Here is a 22,709-nt window from a genome sequence, read left to right on the forward strand (position 1 = left end):
TTAAATTTAACTTTGCTGTTAGATGTTCTTGAATGCTAAAAGACATTATGGTTAATTGTTGTTTATGTTTACAAGTTGTTGGTTGAATATTTAAATCTGTTATTGGAGTATTTACCTTAAATCTATTTTTGGAGTATTTGCCATTGAGTTTCTGCTGCTGCTTTGGTGCTTATATTGAGCTGTTATGCTGATAATTAATTGTTGATATGATATTGTGAGTGAAAATTTGGATGAAAATGAATATGAATGCTGATATTTTTGACTGGATGGTTTATGGCATGTAACTTTGGAATGAATTAAGTCTAGAAACAATATGATAGACAGCAAGCTGAAATAGTAATAATGTTCTATCATCCTGTCACTTACTATTGATTATTCCATAAGCCTGTATAAATATATTCTATCAAAAGTTTGAACCCTTACATGTCATTTTTTGTATGACAAGAATAAAAACATGCTAAGATGAATAACAAAACTATGCACACACTAAGGGGGAGAAATCCTCAATTTTTTGTGCAAAACTAAAAAGATTAAAAGGACACTGTGCTGTTAACTACGGAATGTTTTGTCATCATCAAAAAGGGACAGATTGTTGGCTCCATTAGTTTTTGATGATAGTAAAACATTCCTATTCATTTGTGTCTGATATCTCTACTTGAGTGTGCAGGACAAAAATTGTAAGCAAATAATTAATCAATCATTCAAATGCACTTATCAAAGAGCATAAGAATAAGGAAGTCATAATCGATCAACAAGACAGAAGTCCCTTAGTCGATTAATGAAGAGTTAGTTAAAATTTAAACCAGAAGTTGGTGGGCTGAAGAGTATTGAGAGACAGAAAAGACTTAGTCGACCAAGTAATAAGTTAGTCGACTAAAAAGCTACTGCCAGAAATCTAGACTTCAAGACAAAACCAACTTAGTCGACTAAGAAATAAGTTAGTCAACTAAGTGCTCATTGCCAGATACTGAAAACAGAAAATAGAGACAACTTAGTCGACTAAGACATAAGTTAGTCGACTAACACATAAGTTAGTCGACTAAGAGCGTTCTGCCAGAAAATTTGAATTGTGCACTAGAAGACAGATTAACGGCTAGAATTGTAACAAAACTATTTCCAACAGTCAAAAACTATCTAACACACTTTAGAGCTGATTTTCCAAGTATAAAAGTGACATCCAATAGCTAGAAATGAAATTAAGGCTTCCAAGAACACAAAAAGAGCTCAAAAACCAAAAAATATTCTCTGCTCATTTACTGCACTCAACTCCTATCTTTGTAATTGTGATATGCACTTCACTTTGTACCACTTAGATCAATCGTGTGATCATAAGTACACTTTTATCACTTCTCTCCTTGTATTCTTAGAGTGAGCGAGTAACTTTAAGGGATTGACTCAAGCTAGGATTGCTTGATTGAGTATAGGTTCTAACTTAGCCTTGAAAAGTTAGGTGTTGGGTTTTAGTTGATCTCGGTAAAAACTATTGTGAAAGGTTTTTGCTAAGCCTAGTAAAAGCCATTGTAAAAGCTTGGTGAAGCTTGTGAATTTCACCATTCTTAGTGGATTGATTGAAAAATCCTTGGTTAAACAATCAAGGTAGTGGATGTAGGTCTTAGACCGAACCACTCTAAATCCCTGCGCATTGTCTACTCTGTTTTTATTTTCATTGCTTTTCAAATTAGTTCCTCATCTTGCTAAGAGCCAAATTGTGCTATTCCCCCCCACTAGCACATTTACTTGGGACCAACAACGTTTGGCTCTACTGCATCTCTTCGATCATGGCTAAAAGGAGCATGAATTGGTTGGAAACGGTATAAAGTAGTTACTTTGATAAGATATCCAATTAAACCTTAAACCAATTATGCTAAAGTTAATTCAAGTGGTTGTGATCAGTTAGGTTTGGTTACGTATTTTAGATTTGACTATAATGTTGTTCTCTTCTTATGTGTGAAAAGTGTAATACAGAAGGAAAGACAGTATTATTATTCAATATACACGACAATCAAAAGAAAAAATATTAATAATAATTATAATAATAATAAAGGACTCTAGCAAATTAAGAAGGTAAATAAGCGATCAATTCTTACTATTTATGGAAATCAAAAATAATGGGGTAGGGGGGTAAAAAGTACCTATGCTGAGTGATAGTGACAGAGAATGTTGGAAGATGTTGACAATAACACTAGAAGATGTAGAGATGAGAGAACAAAAGCCTAGAAAATGATTTAACTAGCAAACTTTTCTAGCTTTCTGCTAAAAGAGATTTACATGAGAAAATAAAGCAATATTTAAGCTTAGGCTTCATATTTTCATGGAAATTACTAATTGCTTCACTACAATCTTGTTATGTATAAAAGTTAGCTAGATAATAAGGAATGAAGTCAGCAAAGTACTCACAGTTCAGGAGAATGAAAAGAAGAAGGAAAGAGCTTGTTACAGTAGGATGATACTTCCTGAAAAGAAGAAGAAAAAAGCTTCTTGGTTAAGCGATTGTTAGTTGTATTGGCTTATTTTATTGTAGCATTAGCAAAAATTTTTCTTATTAAAAATGTTTTCATATTTTACCTAAATCAGAAAGTTAATCCATTAATTGCAGTCTTGCTGACTAATTACAGAATAATTAATCCTATAAAACTCCCAATTCATATGTATATATCAATGAATATATATTAGAAGAACAAAATATAGGTCATTATTTTTCTTTTTTAAAATATTGTTATGATTAGAAAAGCCAAACTAGAATTTGGATGGTAGTTTGGATTTTGGAGAAATTAAAGTTGAAAAAAAAAAGTCGCACTAAATTCTAATGCTTTTAGCTTTCCCCTTGCTCAATAACAAAGCAATAAAAAGTCTAGTCTTTGAAATATGGGACTGTATTCAACGATTCAAGAAGCATTAACTCCTATGAAACATGGTTCAAATCAATTGATGCTAATAATCAACCTTGAAAAAGAATATTGACAAATCAAGACCTTAACAAAGATTAAAAGTAGTATGAAAAGCTAAACCAAATTGACCAAAAGAATCAGTAGTTCATGATTAAAAACTCCATCATTTGGGAAACTACTACCATGAATGAATGTGATATAGGCACATCGAGAATTATATGATTACCTCTTGCCCCAACAGTGAGTAATGAGTTGTTGTTATAAACTGGAGCCCCAGAATTTGTGGTCTAGAATGGAGAATTAAAGGCACTTGAGGGACGAAACTGCATTAAAAACAGCTCCAATAAGAAGAAAAATAAATAGATGCAAGCAAACTAATTTAAGATTCTATAATATAAATGGTGGTGTTAATTTTATCAGAAGAGAATATAAGAGTTAGACTCTAAAACTCTAAAAGAGCTGAAACCAAAACTAGAGGAAAGAATACATGTAAGTGCAAGCAAGACAAGATAAGAAAAAGAAAGTTAATTGACACAACTTAGAGAAAGCAAATACTCTACTTGGTAGCTGAGGAAACTTGTTAAATATTATATAATTTCAATTGGTTTTGGAGGCATAAAACCTCTTAAGTCCAAGTAGATCATTCAGAATAATGGGTCTAATGCCATTTGAAGGCTCTTCAAACTAATGCTTTGTGTCCCTGCCGATTCCAAATACTTGGAAAATGAAAAGCTTAAAAACTCAATCGATATAAAAATGTGCTTTACACTCATTTTGAGGAATTGACTTCGCAACATGCATATATGTCTTCGATCTTTGCCCTGTTACAATACTTTCTTATATAGCAATATTATGGCTCAATGATCCATCATTTATGTAAAAGCAAGCAAGAATTAATTACATGTCATCATCCAAAACATTTCGGTGCTGTCAAATTTCATGGCTAAACCCACCCAACTCGCTAGTAAACAATGGCTGTAAGAGTTAGAACTGTAAGGGTGCCATTACCAGTAGAATAGGATTTGTTATTTTTAAAATTGAGCTCTTTATCAATAGCCCAATTCAATTGCTTAATTACTTAGCTTTAATCATGGCAGATGGTTACCAAAATCTTAAATTGTAAACTCCAATGTCTATTAATATATAACAAACATTACTAGGTGCCAAGTTGATGATTTCTTTATGTCGTCAAGACATCTTGATTTCATTAAACCTTGTTGAGGTAGAACATTATCATGTCTTTTAGATTGATGACTAAAGCTTGGAAAAAGATAAGGATTTTGTTGTTGTTGGTGTTTCATTTAATTTGCAAGTTTAAGTATATAACTTTTGTTTTTTGATGGCAATGAAACATTTATGAAACCCTGCAGCTGACAGGCAGAGTTAAGAAGAAACGAAGATAGTTTGAAGGGATTCACCAAGCTGTAGAAAAAAAAGAAGGTTTAAAGATTCAAGTAAATAATGATGCTTGCAAAGTGTTGTCTTAACTTTGTCTTGACCTATATCAAATATAAATCTTATTCTTCTAATTCAAAGTTGCTACTTTTCTATACTTATTAGGCTGATTTAGTTGTTGTGGCTCAAATCACCTACCAATCACTATATAAGCTCTATCCAAAGCTTTCAAGGATGATTGGGACTGCAAAAACTGAAGTATGGATGGATTTGTACACCATATTTGGCCATTTCTAATTATTAATCCTTTGCTAAATTCTAATGCAATTTAAGTGAAAAATTGCAATCTTCTTGTCTGTAGGAGAGGGAGATCTTGAAAATGTTCCAGATGCCCGTTATTAAAGTGCCCACTATATTCGTAAAGATTTACCCATACAAGCTTTTGTTGTAGGGCATTTAATACTTGTAGCATTTTTCTTAATAATGTCTGTATTTTTTATGATGATTTTGTTACTGTTTTTCTTAATTGATTTTGGTTTTTTTATTCTCCTAAGACTGTTAAGGGAAATAGGAGTATGTTAGTCAAGAAGTGGAATACATGTTTAGACAGGGCCGCATGAATAAGTAATATGTTCAACATTTTTTTTTCAAAGGCAAGGAAAGATTTATTTATTATCAATTCCTTTACAAAACTATCAGGCTTGCGGTAGTGAGCAAGAAACACAAAATAAGGGACAAGAACCCCTTATAAAGCCTGTTACCTGTGATATACAAAAGAACCTAGAGCAATAAACCCCAAGTTGCAAATGGGATCAACCTCCTAAAACATTACAACGACTCCTAATGGAACAAAAAAGGACAAGGAGTCAAAAGACTCATTGTAAAACCCGACCCTATAAATACATGTCATGACATACATGCATTGAGTAGCATGTTATTACGCTAGAAAAGCACCTAAGAATAGACGAAACCTGATATTGTACCTAACGGTACACTTAAATTGATTTAACCTCGAACTAGTTCAAATAGGAATTGTAGGATGAAATTTAATATTTTATAGTCCAGGAATGACTAAAAATGATTGTTCGGAGTTCGAAGGTTCATTTGGGGTAAAATTAGAAATTTTGATATTCAAGGGCAAAATCGTCATTTTGCCACCTAAGATAATAATTTGATCACGAAGTGAAATTTTTGACCAAGATTAACTATTTGGAGTATAATTTAATGATAGGAAGTAAAAAAAAGTTTAATTCTTGTGATTTTTGGAGTGTAGGGGCAAAATCGTAATTTTACCACCCACGGACAAAATTTGAGATTTTGAGAAAATTTAGATCAAATTTGACAAATTGGAGAATGGTCTGAGTATAAGGGATGAAAAATATGTCTATGGGCAATTTTTCAGTTTTTTGGGCAAAAATGTAATTTTTCACTTTTACGGGGGTAAAAGTGTAAATTTCAAAAATTACTCCACCGAGACTTTGGATAAGTCTGAAAATTTTATCTAAGCTATGGATATGTGAGACAAGTGTATGGTGAAAATTTGGAAACAAATGGATGAAATTTTAAAAATGGGCCAATAGGAAAGTGACACGTGGCATTTTTTTAAATGAAATAATATTATTTTAATGAAAAGTCAGCCCATTTAAACCCAAATTTTGAGTGCTGGCCGGCCATAAGGAAGAACAAGAGAGGAAATAGAGAGGAAAGGAAGAAAAAAAGAAAAACCAAAGAGAAACAAGAAAATTCAAACGAAAATTCACGGTTTTCGACCGTTTACGCGTCTAACGGTAAGATTTTTCTATTTTAGCTTGATTTCTACCTTTCCTATACCCTTATTTCCATTTAGCATGCTTGAGGAGAGAGATCAAAAAGTGATATCAAGGGCTGGACGAAATTCTAGGGGAGAGAAATTGAAATTTTTAGGTTTTGATTTTTAGTTAAATTGATAGTTTTAGTTAGTTAAATGTGTTTAGAAATTAAATTGGGCAAGAAATCATTAAATTTTCACAATACCCACTCTTGGCTGGATGCTCAATGCTGTACAATGATGATGAATTGATTTTATTCTAAGGAAAATGAAGAGAAAATGATGAAAAACAATTAAACGTGATAGAAAAACAAAGTAGAAAATTAACCGACTTAATGTCCCATTTTTGGCCGAATTTTCCAAGGAAGGGAGTGAGCTGATTTTGTTGTTTTTAGAAGGTTATTGGCTGATATTTAATGGTTAGAAATGTTGGAGAGAGAATGGGATGATTTAGAGCTAAAATGGAGCGCGTTAGCAATTTATCGAGCAAAGTGCCAAAAATAGGTTAATACCGCGTTTAAGCAGTTTTAGGCTATTGCATTTCATACCATGCATTAGTATAGGATTTAAGTTAATTATATAGTGATTTAGCATCAATGTGATGACTTGTGTAAATTTTTGTAATGTGTCTAGGAGGAGAGCCTTCCGGAAAAGGCAAAGAAGTCGCACCCGACGAGTAATGATCGGGGCGCTTAGAAAGCTTTTAGTTTGTACAAACGGTGAGTAAACTTATTATTATTGTAAATTATCTAGAGTTTATTTTAAATGCCCTTTATGTATTTTATGAAATGAGAACGAGATTAAAACTGGATTTTTGATGTTTTAGGAATAAATGTGACAAATAAAAATATATTGTATTGATTATGAAATTGAGTAATTGGAGGCTACAAATTGACTTGAAAAATATATATTTTCCTAGGAATGGCTTATGAGAAATGAGTATATGTGGCTATATTTTGTGAATGCATTGGGAAATTTATGTAAGTTGTTTTACTATGCAGGCTGGATAAATAAATAAAAGCCACGTTATACTGCCGAAATTGTATTAAAATTGGTGGGTTAGTCACTGCAGTGATGGGTTTCCGTGGACTGCCTATTAGAGGGGCACGGTAAACCCAGTTATATTTGTAGAGGTGAGGAGGGTAACTCCCGGGGTAGTATTAGAGCTCACTTCACGTCGAACCCCCACGTGAATGTGTAACTCGGCCAACGCCAAGGAACGGCTGGTTTTTAAAAATAAAAATGTGTTTCACGTGTGAATATTTTAACACCCTTGGCGGACTCGGTTAGATGCCTCGGCCAAGGTATCCCCGAGGATTAGTTTTGGCTTGAGCCTTGTTTTAATAAAAGACATAAGCCTTAACAATTGTTTTGATAAATTACAAATATTTTATGGTTTAAGAAATAAATTGGAAACATTATGAAATGGGTTGAAATTTGTTGTTTAAACTTGCCTCCATTTTACTCGCCTTTAGATATTTATGATAATGTCTGTTTACTCATTGGGATTGCAAAATCTCACCCAACTCCTTTCCACCCATTTCAGGTTCAGTATAAACTGTAGATAGCTGATCTCATCGAGGACTACCATTGGATCTGCATTTTCCAAACCGTAGGTTCACAGTCCTCTTTACTTTTGTTTATTCGGGGGCCCTCTTGTTATTGTAAATTAAATTAAATATTTTGGCTTACTGTATTTCAGTATGTATAAATTTATTTAGCTTTTACGCTATAAAAATTATTCAGTATAACTCTATAAATATTGTTTTATAAGAAAATAGAATATTTTTCTTAATATTTCTTTTATTTTCTTATTATATTCAAATAACCGTAATTTCATTTTAAATGAAGATTTTAGACTTTTAAACTCATTTTGAATATGAATTATGTGTTTTGTACTTGTATATTACGTTTTAGCCAGTTTCGAAATTTTTGAGAAAAAAATGACCAAAATACCCCTGTGTGGCGAAAATTTTATTTTGATTGTTTTTGATCTAAAATAGTGTATATTCTCTAAAAACTCGATATTTAACAACGATTGCTCACAGGAAAGGAAAGAAACTGATATGTAAGCCTTGCGGGGTTCCGGTTGGCATTTCGGATAATGAATGTCAATTAGAGACGTTGCGGCAATTGTCATGGGCCTGAGGGAGGTTTCGGGTCGTGACACTCATCCCACTGTAACCAATTCACAGTAAACTGTACAAAACAAAATGTACTAGTAGTAGCCTTAAGCACTCAAAATCAGGCAGTTACCAAGCTTTAAGTGCTACAAAAAATCCCAGAAAAAATAAAGCAAGAACTCACCAAAGACTAAAGTCAATATCAATCTTGGGTGAAAAGCCATTTCCAAACGAAGACTCAAGAACCTACCACAGCAGTAGACAAACCATTCAAACAGCAACAACAAAAAGTTTACCTCTAGCTCACACACAAGAATCAGTAGACTGTTAATAGAGATCCTTCAAAAACAGCACAGCAAACGGAGATTCGCAGCAAAGGCAACAAAACAAAACAAATTTGGGAAAGTGATGAGTGATTTAGGAAATGGGTTTCAGCCTCTGGTCTCAACACAAGAAGGGGAAGCAAAGTAGAGAAATTTGGGGAAGGTGAGCGATGCACATGTTAGGGATTTGTATTTGAGTTATATGGGTTTGGTTTCTTTTGAAATTAAGTTAGGGAGTTTTAAAAATAATTTGGATTGATAGTAGACTTGGTTAAAGTTTAATTCATTTTTCATTTGAACAGGTTCAAGTCTTTATAGTAACACAAATTTAAATATTTTAAATTTTATTAATAAATTAATTTTTTTATATTACTCAATATAAAACATAATGTTATATTACTAAATTTATTATATATATTAATGACACAAATTATATGTTATAATTTGATATATATTACAAAATTTGTATAATTAATTATCAATATAATTTTATAAAAAGTATGATAATAACTAATAAAATTAATAACTGTAATCATATAAATAAAATTTACTATAAGCTTACATATAAAATATATTAATATATATGTAAGATATTTTAATATCTCATATACATACATATATATATATATATGTTAACTTATAAAGTTATATCAATTAAAGAATATAACTTGTAGTTTCATATTAATACAATAGGTTATATTTTTTTGTGTGAATAATGCAGGTTTATATATATATATATATTCTATAGCTACGATTCTAATTTGTATACATAGATATAATAAACTAATATATTTTTAATATATTATATTAATAAATTTATTATATATCTATCTTCTTAATTTATATATATTAACTAATTAATATTAAAACGTACATAAAGTATTATTATTTTTTGTTTAATTTATTATTATATCTTATCATGTATTTTATAAAATTAAAAATTTTATTTTGTTCTTTTTATCAATTTTTTAATGTTATCAAATTAATGAATTTGAAATTGTTAATTTATAATTTATGATTCAATAAAGTTTTCAAAAATGTAAAAAAATAAGCAAAGGAAAACATATTTAAACTTTTAAATATTATAAACTTTCGTATATATATTTGCTTTTATTAATATCTATTTTTTATAAAGGATTAATAAAATTTATAAAAAGTTTAAAATATTTTAAGACAAAAAATTTAAAAAATACTATTACCAATGGAATGTTATGTTGGAAAATTTCGTTGGTAATAGCTTTTTTCAACGAAAAATTCTGTTGGAAACTTTAGCGGGCTTTAAAATTTTTTTGGTCCTTAAACTTTTAGATGGATTTCCAACGGATAATTTTTCATTGGAAAATTCCAATTGAAATCCGTTGGAAATTCCATCGAAAAATTTGGTGGGAGAAATTTTTTTTGGTGCTAAAAAAAATCTCAAACGGATTTTCAATGGAAATATTTCGTTGGTATATTTTCGTTGGAAATCCGTTGAAAATCTGTCGAAAAAAATAAGTTGAAACTTTAAAAATAATAATATATCCTTCCATTTGAAATTAAATGCCCATGTCTGACTTAATGAAGAGATTGAGAAAACTATTTTGACTTTAGTGTTTTACATGTATTTCTACAAAATATATAAAACATTGATAAACTATAGTTTTTAATGTCAAGAGTTAATGAAATCATTACAATTAGCATGTAAACATAAAAAATTAAAAGGCTTAGATGCCCATGGACGTAGTTTTGGAATGGAGAAAAAATAACGAAAATCTAAACTTCAATTTGGAACTCAAGGACATAACTGGGAAAATGCATCCAATCAAGATTACAATACGTAAAAAAAAATTAAAATTTTTGACATTGACAAGATCAATCTTTGGTTGTTTGATATAAAAGGCCTAACTACAAGGAAGAAGATTGTTAGACCTCAATAGTCTGGATGTTGAAAATCACAAGGACACAAAAGTCATCCAATTTTTCAACTCACGACAGTGATCCACAGGAATGAAAAGTGCAAAAATTCCAAGGGAGAGAAGGTATGCTTGTGCTAATAAGACCCATTTCTCAAGGGATGCCATTTACTAAGGTAAAGAGCAAGAGGTATCTAATATATGCACATTTTCAAGGAAAGAGCTCATGAGTTTTTCTTCTTCTTTTGGTGATAGCTTTTTTTTTTCCTCTTTTCACAAAATTGAACTTCCACGCATCCTTAAGCGGCATAAGCATTGATATTTATAGGCGATCCAAATCCTCGCAAGTTTAGCACAATTTTTTTGCTGCTGTTATAATTAAGTGAGAGTAAAAATGGACTAGCCCAATGACCCAACTGAGCCGAATGCGATTTAAATAAAATGGTTTAGGGTCCGATTGGTCCAAAATATTTGGTCCATTTAATTTATTGGGTTGGTTCTATGTTTTAAATGTTTTAAACCGAACAATCAATGGACTAAATTAATATTTTATATATATTATTGTGAATGTTAATTTGATATTTTATGTAAAAAGACATAATTATGTAAGTGAAAGAACAAATTTTATATAGTTTTTTGTTTATGGATGAAGTTTATAAGTTATAATATTGTAATTCGTTAAAAAAAAGTGATAAAATTTTTGTTCATTGGTCTAAAATCGAACCGATCAAACCAATTTGATGTTTGGTTAGTCTGATCCTCCTTCATATTTGGTTGATTTTCTAAAAATGTTTGATCTATTTGGTCTTTAGGTTTAGCAGATCGAATCGACCGAACTGTCCAATTGCTCACCCCTAATTAGAATTGTCTTAATTTAATTAAACCATTTCAATTAAATCCTTAAATTTCAAAACTTTTTTGCAATTAAGTCCAATTTAATTTTCCATTTTAAATTCTCACTTTTTCATTCTTTATTTGTGTGACCCAAGAGGTAGTTAACATGTTGATGATCAATATAAACTATAATCTTAAACCAATTAAGATTAGATGAATCAAACTCTTTTTCATAATTGGCATCTAATAATGTATCATGACCGTTCAAATGTTAAGAAAAGTCAATGTCATTTGTCTCAACCTTTTTGTGCTTAGTTTACAACATAATTCAATTTTTCATCATACAATATCCCATTAAGACATAAAGTATGGTTCAATGGTTGTTGTAAATATGTTTTTATCATTTTAGTTCTTAATACTTGTTCTTAAATCTTTTATGAAATTCTAAAAACCCTTTTTTTCCAAATCTTCATTCTACCTTTGCCAAGAATTTCCTTGAATTAAAACCGCCAAGACGTAATTTGATATTCTCCTTAAAATCACTTAGGATTATATTTACTTTATTGACCATTCATTTATCTTCATGTGTTTCATATCATACCCAATATCCATCTCATTTTGCATCCTTATCTAGGACTACATAAGACATGTAGTATAAAAATATAACATTTCACACCTGATGATCTCAAGCCTAAGGTTCACTTACACAACTAAACATGAAAATATATTTTCATATACACTTGAGTAAACTATTAAAAGAAATTCTTATGCAAGCTTCTATTGGTATATGCCCTTGAGCCAATTGGATTGGTCAAGGAATATATATTTGTCATTTAATGCACCCTTAATTGAATAACTATATGTGATAGAGGTTTTTCTTCATGTTAGTACAATAATAAGGAACTATTAAGTACTAATTGGATGAAGCCCATGGAACATAAAGGCCTCGCAAGAGAATTGTAAAGTTGTTACAATTATGAGATCATTATGTGTTGTTCAATTTTCTACCCACGCAAGTATATGTATTGGAAAGATAATATAGAGATGAATAGAGTGTCAATCCCACAGAGAATTAAATTAATCCTTACTGTTAACTACTAAAATTAACACACCTTAATTTTATCTAAACAATTAAAATTAAAAAAGAAAATTTTGAAACTAATAAACTAATAATTAAAACTAATATATCAGCAAAATTACTTTTAATGATTACCAAACCTAAGATTCTGATATCTCTCAATACTTCATCTGAATACTATCTCTCTCTCTTAACACAGTTTAATGGATTAAATTGCTGACCTAGATTCCTAAATTATTTACAAGTCTCTATCGAGTTTCTCATAAAAATACCTCTCCCAATTAATTTATTATATGTCTATGCAAATTATATTGAAGAAAGATTCCTTAAGTTCGTGCTCTAATTTTGGCTACATATGGCTTAGAGGTGTATGTCTACCCTTTATGCAAATCAAATCACCTAATCAACTAAGTGTATTCGATCATACGTTATTCTATTCAAGGTCTACCTAAGTCCCCTTCGTCAAGGTTTGACCTAGGTTTCCAATTCAATCTAATTGGAAACCAATCAATCATAAGCATTAAGAGTAGAATAAAATAAACAACTTAAATCTATCAAACATAAGTAAAAGAGAGATATATAATTTAGACTACATATTGAGTTCAATCATAATCTTAGATTAAAGAATTAGTTCTCTATCAAGTCACAAATCATCATCAAATAAAATTTAAACATTCAAATCAAACTAAGAAAAATAAGAAAATAACAAAAAGATAGAAAAACTCAAGAATTGTATTCTTTATCTCCAAATCTCCTTGAATCCTTCAAATTCTTCTTAGCTTCAATAACTTTGTGGCTTAACTCTTAGTTGTCAATCTGGTGTTTTGTTATCTTTTTTCTCCTCATCATAGTCTTCCGAAAGGTTGTTTTTATAGGGCTTTGAAGTTAGGACAAGTTGGGTGAAGAAATAAGTTAATCTCAACTAGGATTTCCTCATCAGACTACGTGGGTCACAACCTTGCCCAATTAATTAACAGAAATCATGATTGCTCTAGGATTGCTACAATGCATCAACTTCGACAAGATTTTTATCCACCTTTTAGGCCGAAATGGGTAAAGCGGTAAACATGAAAGTTGTAGATTTTTCTCTTATCTTTCCAATAGTGCAAGAATCACTTCATTTAAAGCACTGTGAAGAGAGTTATATCTGAAATACCAAAACATATGCAGTGTAAGTCTGCATCTTAAAATTGCTCTTCTTTTTCCACTAAAATTATTCTTTCATCAAACACCTACAAAAGCATAAATAAGTCAATAACAACCTATCTTAATCACATTAACACCAAATTAAGCATAAATTTAACTAAGATTAGGTTGACTCACCTAAAATAACTAATTTAAAATAATTAAATAAAACCTACTAATTTTTATACATTACTGTAAGAACTGAGCTAAATTACTATAAAAATTAAGCTTAAATAACTCTACATTAGAGAGTTATCATTATGCATTAAAGCCATGTTCCTAAACTTGTTCCTAGTTATTGTGTTGTCAAGACAAGGCATTGACAATGCTCAAAGACCGGTACATGTTAAACTTCTTTACTTGGGAAGTAAGCAATCAATCTTATAGATTGAAGTATATGAGATACTTAAGGATAACGTGTAAGTGCTTGTTAAAGAACAAGTTCACTAAACATGACTTGCTATGAGAACTTCATTTGATATTTCACTTAAGTGTCTATGGAATATATTCTTATGTGATAGTCGTGCAACTAGTCCTCAGACTTAAGGCACCAAGTCATCTTGTATGGGGAATGACAAACTTTGATTTCATCTCTACAGATCTGGAGGCAACCAAATGCCTAAACAGGGTGTTTTGGGTATGCCATGAAGCATGCGAAGGTGAATGAGTGGTCAAGAGAGGATTCATCACCCTAAGTGATATGAGGGGATGTATCTCACTTGTTCTTAATTCTTGATTAACTTGTATAAAGTTTTTGGCCAAAGCATGATGAATTTAAGGAAAGTCAGTTTCTTAAATTCAAAAGGTTAGTCATGAATTATGAAAACTAATATGGAATGTTATAAGTAGACACTATGTAAAACCCGACCCTATAAATACATGTCATGACATACATGCATTGAGTAGCATGTTATTACGCTAGAAAAGCACCTAAGAATAGACGAAACCTGATATTGTACCTAACGATACACTTAAATTGATTTAATCTCGAACTAGTTCAAATAGGAATTGTAGGATGAAATTTAATATTTTATATTTGAGGAATGACTAAAATGATTGTTCGGAGTTCGAGGGTTCATTTGGGGTAAAATTAGAAATTTTGATATTCAAGGGCAAAATCGTCATTTTGCCACCTAAGATAATAATTTGATCATGGAGTGAAAGTTTTGACCAAGATTAACTATTTGGAGTATAATTTAATGATAGAAAGTGAAAAAGTTTAATTCTGGTGATTTTTGGAGTGTAGGGGCAAAATCGTAATTTTGCCACCCACTGACAAAATTTGAGATTTTGAGAGAATTTAGATCAAATTTGACAAATTGGAGAATGGTATGAGTATAAGGGATGAAAAATATGTCTATGGGCAATTTTTCAATTTTTGGGGCAAAAATGTAATTTTTGACTTTTACGGGGGTAAAAGTGTAAATTTCAAAAATTACTCCACCGAGACTTTGGATGAGTCTGAGAATTTTGTCTAAGCTATGAATATATGAGACAAGTGTATGGTGAAAATTTGGAAACAAATGGATGAAATTTTAAAAATAGGCCAATGGGAAAGTGACATGTGGCATTTTTTAATGATATAATATTATTTTAATGAAAAATCAGCCCATTTAAACCCAAATTTTAAGTGCTGGCCGGCCATAAGGAAGAACAAGAGAGGAAATAGAGAGGAAAGAAAGAAAAAAAGAAAAACCAAAGAGAAACAAGAAAATTCAAAGGGAAATTCGCGTTTTTCGCCCGTTTACGCGTCTAACGGTAAGATTTTTCGATTTTAGCTTGATTTCTACCTTTCCTATACCTTTATTTCCATTTAGCATGCTTGAGGAGAGAGATCAAAAAGTGATATCAAGGGCTGGACGAAATTCTAGGGGAGAGAAATTGAAATTTTTAGGTTTTGATTTTTAGTTAAATTGATAGTTTTAGTTAGTTAAATGTGTTTAGAAATTAAATTGGGCAAGAAATCATTAAATTTTCACAATACCCACTCTTGGCTGGATGCTCAATGCTGTACAATGATGATGAATTGATTTTATTCTAAGGGAAATGAAGAGAAAATGATGAAAAACGATTAAACGTGATAGAAAAACAAAGTAGAAAATTAACCGAGTTAATGTCCCATTTTTGGCCGAATTTTCCAAGGAAGGGAGTGAGCTGATTTTCTTGTTTTTAGAAGGTTATTGGCTGATATTTAATGGTTAGAAATGTTGGAGTGAGAATGGGATGATTTAGAGCTAAAATGGAGCGCGTTAGCAATTTATCGGGCAAAGTGCCAAAAATAGGTTAATACCGCGTTTAAGCCGTTTTAGGCTATTGCATTTCTTACCATGCATTAGTATAGGATTTAAGTTAATTATATAGTGATTTAGCATCAAGGTGATGAATTGTGTAACTTTTTGTAATGTGTCTAAGAGGAGAGCCTTCCGAAAAAGGCAAAGAAGTCGTACCCGATGAGTAATGATCGGGGCACTTAGAAAGCTTTTAGTTTGTACAAACGGTGAGTAAACTTATTATTATTGTAAATTATCTAGAGTTTATTTTAAATACCCTTTATGTATTTTATGAAATGAGAACGAGATTAAAACGGGATTTTTGATGTTTTAGGAATAAATGTGACAAATAAAAATATATTGTATTGATTATGAAATTGAGTAATTGGAGGCTACAAATTGACTTGAAAAATATATATTTTCCTAGGAATGGCTTATGAGAAATGAGTATATGTGGCTATATTTTGTGAATGCATTGGGAAATTTATGTAAGTTGTTTTACTATGCAGGCTGGATAAATAAATAAAAGCCACGTTATACTGTCGAAATTTTATTAAAATTGGTGGGTTAGTCACTGCAGTGATGGGTTTCCGTGGACTACCTATTAGAGGGGCACGGTAAACCCAGTTATATAGTTACTCCGGTTGTAGAGGCGAGGAGGGTAACTCCTGGGGTAGTATTAGAGCTCACTTCACGTCGAACTCCCACGTGAATGTGTAACTCGGCCAACGCCAAGGAACGGCTGGTTTTTAAAAATAAAAATGTGTTCATGTGTGAATATTTTAACACCCTTGGCGGACTCTGTTAGATACCTCGGCCAAGGTATCCCCGAGGATTAGTTTTGGCTTGAGCCTTGTTTTAATAAAAGACATAAGCCTTAACAACTGTTTTGGTAAATTACAAATATTTTATGGTTTAAGAAATAAATTGGAAACATTATGAAATGGGTTGAAATTTGTTGTTTAAACTTGCCTCCATTTTACTCACCTTTAGATATTTATGATAATGTCTGTTTACTCATTGGGATTGCAAAATCTCACTCAACTCCTTTCCACCCATTTCAGGTTCAGTATAGACTGTAGATAGCTGATCTCATCGAGGACTACCATTGGATCTGCATTTTCCAAACCGTAGGTTCACAATCCTCTTTACTTTTGTTTATTTGGGGGCCCTCTTGTTATTGTAAATTAAATTAAATATTTTGGCTTACTGTATTTCAGTATGTATAAATTTATTTAGCTTTTACGCTATAAAAATTATTCACGTATAACTCTATAAATATTGTTTTATAAGAAAATAGAATATTTTCCTTAATATTTTTTTTATTTTCTTATTATATTCAAATAACCGTAATTTCGTTTTAAATGAAGATTTTAGACTTTTAAACTCATTTTGAATATGAATTATGTGTTTTGTACTTGTATATTACGTTTTAGCCAGTTTCGAAATTTTTGAGAAAAAAATGACCAAAATACCCTTGTGTGGCGAAAATTTATTTTGATTGTTTTTTTATCTAAAATAGTATATATTCTCTAAAAACTCGATATTTAACTATGATTGCTCACAGAAAATGAAAGAAACTGATATGTAAGCCTTGTGGGGTTCCGGTTGGCATTCTGGATAATGAGTGTCAATCGGGACGTCGCGGCGATTGTCATGGGCCTGAGGGAGGTTCCGGGTCGTGACACACTAAGCCATGCTTTATGACATGTCTAGGATATTTGATGAAAGGACTGTATTGCACTGAGAGGCTTATCACTGAAGGGCTTTGTCCAATTCTTTAATTGACTCTCTAACATTTAGGTGGTCATGATGTATTACTAGATGCCGCTTATGATCTATAAATATAAATCAATTATCAAATTGATATTTGATTAAGATTTATATTTATTGCCAACATGTTAGAAGCCTAATGGGTCCCACACATTAAGTGACATGATCAAGATTAAATAAGGATAATTTATTAAATTGGACTTAATTAGAATAGACCAAAATAAAGTGAGAAATTAATTAAGTTCACAGAGACTTAATTAAATTAAAAAATAACTGTTGTATTTAGGGTTACAACTTAGTTTGACTATATAAATATGTGATGTTAGGAAACTAAAACTCTAAGCCTCTAACCACTTTTCACCCGTTTCATGAAAAAACAAAGAAAAATAGTTTTCTTTGTCTAACAAAAATAAGATTCGGCAAAAATTTTTGGTCTTTTTGTTTTAGAAACAAAACTTCCTAGCACAAGTAAAAAAAATCCTACCTTTGAGAAGGTCTTATTCGGTCACTGTGTGGATTTCTATTAGAGGCCAAACACTTGGGTGACTGAAGATTTGACAAATCCTAAAGGTGAGAAGCGAAGATTTTGATTTAATTGGCTCTTGATTATAATATCTAGAGCAAGGTATGTAACTTTTAAACTTATGAATGTTTATAATTAAATTAAAACTTGCATGAAAAACACAAATATTGATCTTGTAGAATTCGACTGTTTATCTAATTAAATACTAGTTTAGATACTAGTTTAGCTTTTCATTTCGTTATATTTTTAATTTCTTAATTATTTTCATGTTTGAGCATGAGGTCAAATCCTAGCAACTTCAAGTTAACAGCGATTGTAAGAAAAGCTGTAATGTAAACCTAACCCTTAAAAAGCTAGAGACCCTCTAAGAGATTAGTCAAAAATAGTAGCAAAGGTCACTGTGGAGATCGATCTATCCATTGTTTTTTTAGAAGTTCTTGAACAATTTCCTTTACATTTTTTTTGCTAAAGTTTTGAATAGTCAAACACGTTACCTTAAAAGAAATGAGTCAAAGTTTGGAGAACAACCCTGTTTCGATCCACATTGCAAATATTCTTCTTCGTGTCAAGCAACTCTGTTCCTAATCCCCCAAATCACTAACCCTCGATTTCACCCAAAAGTCGTCCGAATGCATAATCAAATTAAGGGCTTCAATGACAATAACAAGGGTAGATCCTATCTTCAAGTGCTTCTTGATTCACTCTCGACAGGTCGATGATATAGATTTGCCACCCCCGCTTCCCCGCCCCCATTGAATAATTCATTGAAACTCTGTCTGGGCCATATTGAGGTTGAAGCCTTCTACTGGCTTAAAATGTGTGTTGTGGGTTTGTGTAGGAATCTTCAAGAGCTAGAGGACTTTGAGAAATTGATTAAGGGCGATGGCAAAATGGGTTATGAAGTTCAACATTTTTAGGTTTTCAATTCCTTATCGCTTTCCTTGATCATCAAATTTGTGAACAATCAAAAGCTTGCAATTAGGATTGGTTGTTTTTGTGGTTTGATGATTTAAAGCCTTAGGCATCGACTGTTGCTCCGAAAGAGAAAATATGGTGGTTATCAATCACTAGGGTGTTAGTCCATGCATGGAATAATAGCATCTTTTAGAATATTGAAAGTTTATGGGCATTTTCATTGATTGGGTGAAGAATCTTCCTAGATGAACTAATTTAAACATGCCACCATCCTTATTACAATAACCTTTTATGAGAAAATCCAATAACATATCTAACTCGTAGTGGGTAATCAAATTTTTTGTGTTTTTGTATCTGAATTCTCCCTTGATTATGTGCTTGATTATCTAGGTTGCATTCTACATTTAGAAAAAGACAACTTCTCTTTAGAGACTTCTACCTCCAATGGTCGATGCATGAAAGATTGCGACAAAGCCACCATCTTAACCATGATAGAAAGATAGGTAAAATATTCTAGGCCACCCAATGCCTTCACTGACCACCCTGAGCCAAATGAGCTTGCACAAGATCTACATCCTAACATTATTCCTGAGCTTGTTATGTAGAGCTAAATGATAACAGCCTGTTTCTACCATAGGCTCAAGTTAATCTAAATTAAGCAAAGCTAAACTCCACTTCTCTTATAAACTCGAGCCTGTTCTCACTTAAGAAAGCCCCATGTTAGGTAGCCCGAGCTATGTTCATGTTAGGATGAGCCTTGCAGCCAATTGGGATTGGTTAAGGCTTGATTCCAATAATGCAACAATATCATTCATGTTGAATGATTAGAGGTTTTCCTTCATCAATAAGACATCAATTATAATGAGTTATATGTTTAATTGGATAAAGTCCATGAGATTAATATCCCTTGCAAGGGAACTATAATGGTTTGCAGCTATGAGATCCCTATGCATCAAAGCATAATCTCAAAATGTTTCTAGTCAATGAATCATTGAGACTGAACATCAATGATGCTTAAGGACTAGTATATTCTATGTTCCTTACTTTGGAAGTAAGCAATCGATCTCATAGATTGAAGTATAGAGATACTTGGAACTAGAATATAGGTGCTTGCCTAGGAGAGCAAGTTCACTCAACATGACCCACCATGAGAAATGCATTTGGTAATATACTCTAGTGTCTATCCAATACTTCTCATGTGTCAGTTGTGTAAATACTTCTTAGACTTGAGACACTAGGTTGTCTTATGTGTGGAGTGTTATGCTTTGATTTCATCCCTATAGGTGCCTAACCAAAGATGCCAAAAACAAGATGCTTTTAAGTATAGTATGAAGCATGTGAAGGCAAATTAGTGGTCAAGATAGGAATTTCACCTCAAGTGTTTTAGAGGACATATCCTATCAATTCTTGGTTAACATTAGCTTATTGAAGTCCTTAGCCAAGGTAACATGGAGATTAGAAAAGGTTTCATAAGTCTCTATAAAGCTAATGCTATAACTACAGGAACAAATATGGAGGTCAATAAGAGTATACATTGTACCAAGCTCTTATCATTTCTAGGATATATGATGAGGGAATGAATTACACTGATAGACTGTACACTAAAAGGTTGTCAAAGAACCCTTTGACTATCCTAACAATTGGGTGGCCATGATGCATTGCTAGATGCCAATCTTGGTCTATAGAATTGATTATAAATTAATTGATTGAAATTTATATTAATCGATTAAGTCATTAATCAATTCCATTGCCAACATGTTAGGAACCTAATGGATCACACAAAATGATTGCATTTGAATTAAATTGGGAGAGTGATGATTTAAATTAGACTTAAATCACATGCCAAGTAATTAACTTCTATAAACTTAATTAAAAGAGTTTAATTAAGTTTTAGGCATAATTATAAATCATTATAATTATAAGACCTTGATTGCAAAATATAAAGGAAACTAATTTTGATTTTAATTTCCAATGGCTTAATTAAAAGAGTTTAATTAAGTAATGGGCTCAATATTATAATGTGTTATAATATTAAAGGCTTAATTGTAAAATTGAAGTTATTTTAACCTAACTATATAAGTCACCTTTTAACTATTTTCCATATGAGGGTTTTTCACAATTGAAGAAAACCTAGTTTTTGTTAGAAAAAGAAAAGCATTTTCTCTCTTTCCCACCACTCCCTTTGTGTGAAAAATTGAAAATTGCTTATGAAACAATTTTCAAGAGAGGTTCGGCGAAAATTGTGAAAAAGAAGAAAAGGACAATTGTTCTCATCTTTGCTAGCACAAAGTATAGTTAAAAACTCCCTCCTTTGTTAAAGGTTCAAGTGCAATCATGTGTACTACCGTTGGAGGCCAAGCACTTGATTAGCTACGGCTTTTGCTTCTTGTGGTGTCCACTAGATTGCTTCAAGAAGTGCTATTATGATTACGAAATTACTTGACAAGGTAACTTTATGAATAATAATTTATTTTGTACTTTTATGTGTTAAATATCACCAAGGTAATCCATGGGTGGAGGCATGTTTTGGTTGTTTAGTTATAAAGTTTTAATTTTCTTTCCACTGTGTATTTTGAGCTTGCCATCCATAGCTAAACCCATCAGTTCCTACCTAAGAAAGCCTTATTTTAGGTAACCCATGTGACTATAAAGAGTGCAGGCCATCAAATGTATCAGAAATGGAAGTATATAAATAACTTAAAGATTGACCTGGATAACTGAAGAGCAAAGGAAAAGAAAATATCATAACAAAGAAAAGACATTGTCGAGCCTTGAATCCATTGAAGAATACTTCTCTCCCCATGCGCACTGTTTAACTAAAGCAAGGAGACAAAGGCATATTGTATATGAAACTCACCATTTCAATTAATAAGTCTTTGTTTCAAATTTTAGTTAATTTAGTTAGTTAGTGTTAGTTAAATATAGAATTAGTTAGGCTTTCTTTATTATTTTATACTTGTAATTCTCTGTATATAAGCCTAACATTCTCTATACAGTACTCTAAATAGGTCTTCTATGAATGGAAAATATCCTTTAATATCATCCCTCTATGCCTCTTTTGTCTGTACCATGTTTTTCATGGTATCAAAGCAGATTGATTCTCTGGCTTAGCAAATATCACAAACATCTGTCACTAAAGAATATGGATTGTTCTTTCGATTGTTTCTTTAGTAAGTAAATCACCTTTTTTCTAAAGGCTATCTGATCTAGTTTTTTTAAATCTTTCAATCTTATTTAACTAGTCATTACTCATATAAAAATGGTTGATTCAACTGCATCAACACCAGCTCAAACCTCACCTTCACAAACTTCTACCCAAATCACTCAGATTCCACCCATTTCTGATCCTCAATCACCTTACTATTTGCACCACACTGATAATCTAAGATCAATAGTTATTAACCCCAAATTGACAACTAGCAACTATATGGCTTGGAGCAAATCCTTTATATTAGCTCTTTCCATCAAGAACAAAATAGGATTTATCAATGGAACAATCCCCAAACCTGATGTCTCAAACCCTCTTTTTCTGTCTTAGACCCACTGCAATAATTTGATTATGGCATGGCTAGTAGATTTTATCACTCAACTTGTTGTTTCAACCATATTTTATATATTGTTGAGATATGGAAAACACTTAAGGAAAACTTTGCTTAGCTAGATGACACTAGGATTTGTAATCTTCAATATACCCTTGGAAATG

The sequence above is a fragment of the Theobroma cacao genome, chromosome 3, assembly GCF_053813885.1.
Source record: "Theobroma cacao isolate CCN51 chromosome 3, ASM5381388v1, whole genome shotgun sequence".
In the NCBI taxonomy this organism is placed as follows: domain Eukaryota; kingdom Viridiplantae; phylum Streptophyta; class Magnoliopsida; order Malvales; family Malvaceae; genus Theobroma; species Theobroma cacao.